General features: G+C 47.2%; 1 long non-coding RNA gene across 1 annotated transcript; it reads right to left on the reverse strand.

The window, feature by feature from the left end:
* Nucleotides 1-562: 562 nt before the first annotated feature.
* LOC104625239 lies at nucleotides 563-2,305 on the reverse strand. The gene is made up of 2 exons (XR_738077.1): nucleotides 2,239-2,305; nucleotides 563-1,528 (listed from the first exon to the last, which is right to left on the reverse strand). It is a non-coding gene; the product is annotated as an uncharacterized LOC104625239 (long non-coding RNA).
* Between the last annotated feature and the right edge of the window lie 438 nt (nucleotides 2,306-2,743).

Below are 2,743 nucleotides of genomic sequence, written 5' to 3' on the forward strand. Positions count from 1 at the left end.
CACTGAAGAGGGCAAGAGGTTAAAAATCTGTGCAAAGGTACCCCATTAACGCGATGCGTTGCAGGCTGTGGGGATCGGTGGGACTGAACAAGGTGGGGGCGAGCTCCTGTACCTCCCATGGGAAACCGCCTGCAGAAGTGGCCCACCCTTATTAAAGCCCTTATTTTTCACAAGGTGGCCTGGTCCTGTCCCCCAGGACTCACAGGCAGGCACGAACGTCCGCCTCACGCCGAGCTACCAGCCAGCACAATTAAGAGCTTCGAGCTAAACACGAAGGGGCAGCCTGCTCTTTGGAGCTGTTCCCAAAATAACCCCATAGGCATCAGAGAGAAGAACACTTAGAGCCTTGCCTGGACACGTGTCTAAAAATCTCCAAAAATAGCTCCCGCTTCCCCTTTGAAAAACACTGCGGTTCCTAATGCCTCACAGGAACTCTGTTTCTGCTCAGAGAAGCCACAAAAATAAGTGAGCAGCCCAGAATTGATCTATGAGCACATCTGGACTAGCCGAGATTTGCCTTATGGAGAAGAAAAAAAAAAATAAAGATTTTAAACAGCATGTGTCAAATCCAGGGACCTTTATTTCTCTGGAATGGAAAGAATTTGCCAGCCTGGACAAAAAATTGCAGGCGGCGATTGTACATTCTTTCAAATAAAAAAAAAAAAAACCACGAACACACACACACGAGTTTGGCTCCATAAATTTCTGTCATAAGAAACAACTTTGAATTGTACACCAAGCTTTTTACAAAGCATCAACGTTAAGATGTTTTACTGTGCTCTATCACATTCTCGTCCATTTATACAGAATACGCCATACCAAATGCTACATCAGCTTAAGACATTTTTAAAAATTAGTATTAAAAAGATACAAAGGCATGTTGGCTTTCATTTGGGTTTTTTATTAAGACATGGGAGTTTTCGTTGTTTGTTTTCCTAAGGAAGTCACTAGAAAAATATAATAACTTAATTCGTAAGGACAAGATTGGTTAAAAATCCAGCCTTGCTTGCTTGGCAGCCTTCTGAGCTCGTACCTCTGTTGCTTCCATCAGTCTCACGGCACCGCAGGCGGCACACGTGTCCTGCGGGGTCTCAGCCTGCACTCCAGATCGGTCCATGCTCTCAGTTACCGGGTTTGTTCAGAGTTTTCACCGCGGCCAGGAAGTTTTCCCGGCCGAACGCTAAAAGCGATCTTCAGCCAAACAGGGGATTTCAATCTGGGCCAATTTCGCATGGGTTTAGCCCTTTGTCTTTTGCCTCTTTGTACATCCTTTGGAAGTCTTTGAAACGAGGGGCACAGCCTAACCTGGCCTCCCCAAAGTGCATGCGTCCCGTGAAAAGGAAGTCTCCATCTCCTGGTTTCACCCCACACTCCAGCAGGGTCTTTATCTGTCCTCGCCAGTTCCCACTCTCCCCCGTGAGCTGAAAGACTTTGCTCTTCTGCCTGTACAGTTTGTTAACACCGACGTGAATTATGGATTCTTGCTCTTCTGCCTCGTTCGTTACATCTTGAATGGAGCCTCTGATCACTGGAAACAGAAAAAGGACGTAAGGAAGCGTCACCCAAAACCCCCCTGGAAGAACCAAACCCAGGCAGTTCAAGGGGAACCGATTTCACTACAGCAGCCCTTTTTGGTCCTTTGGTGTTTTTTAGACTTAAGTTTATAATCAGTAACCTCCAGCATATATTTGTATTTGTTACAGTTTATATTTGTAACCTGTCCAGCCAGGGCACCCACATATTAAGTTTAAACACAAAAATAATTCCCTCAGAAAGATAGCATCAATCACGACAAAGAATACTAACAACAAGATACATGCTTAATGCTCCCTGACAATGTAATTTCTCTTCTTCAGCCGTTACAGATACCAGCTAATATTAATTTCCCCTTTAAAAAGGGAAGCACGGACAATTATTGAGACTTTCGGTCTTTCGTCAACAGTCCCGTTTTAGGGCAGCAAGTAAAAGCCTCTCCTAGATGCAACCAAGTCTTTGAACTTCTACTTCCACCATGGTCGCTGGGTCATTCTCCGTCCACCCTGGGGAAGCGCCAGCTGGGCACAGTTTTAAGGTCCTCCGCACCACGTCCTCGGCCGTCTCCCACGGGCGCAGCCCCTTCAGGCCGCGTCTACCACTGGTGGAAGCTGCCAGGCATACGCAGGCATCCGTCGGCGCTCACGGACGTCGCGTCCAGGTGAGCCACGCGGCTGAGAAGGGAAGGGGGAAACAGCAACTCACCAAAATCACTAGTGCAGACAGCCAAGAGGACCTCTGTGTCGCTGCATGGTCGGCAGGGAGCTGGAGAGAAAGGGTCGGCATTAGCAAAGGACTAGATGATAGTGAAGAAATAAACCAGTATTTCAATTAACCAAAAACCGGGACACACACACACACGCGCGACACGGGGCCAAGTGGTCCAAAAGACCTGTCAGGCATCAGTAACACTACGAGAAACGGAGGCTAACCCGAGCCTCCGTGAGACTTTTGTACTTAAGCAGGAAGATGGATCTCTTTAATGCTCCTGCTGGGATATATTATCTAGCAAACACCCCACACGCTCGCTGCACTTATGCAAAATATGTTTTGATACTGGGTGCGTTTGCAGCGTGCTCTGCTGTAAATTCAAAGCTCTCCAAAAGGCTTTGAAGATCATGCGCCTTTTAAACTCTGATGGCAAAGCTGCTTTCTTACCATTTCCACCAAGAGTTGCCAGGCTATTTCACAAGCCATTTCGTCTATCGCC

This window comes from Phaethon lepturus, unplaced genomic scaffold (assembly GCF_000687285.1).
Source record: "Phaethon lepturus isolate BGI_N335 unplaced genomic scaffold, ASM68728v1 scaffold42198, whole genome shotgun sequence".
In the NCBI taxonomy this organism is placed as follows: Eukaryota; Metazoa; Chordata; class Aves; order Phaethontiformes; family Phaethontidae; genus Phaethon; species Phaethon lepturus.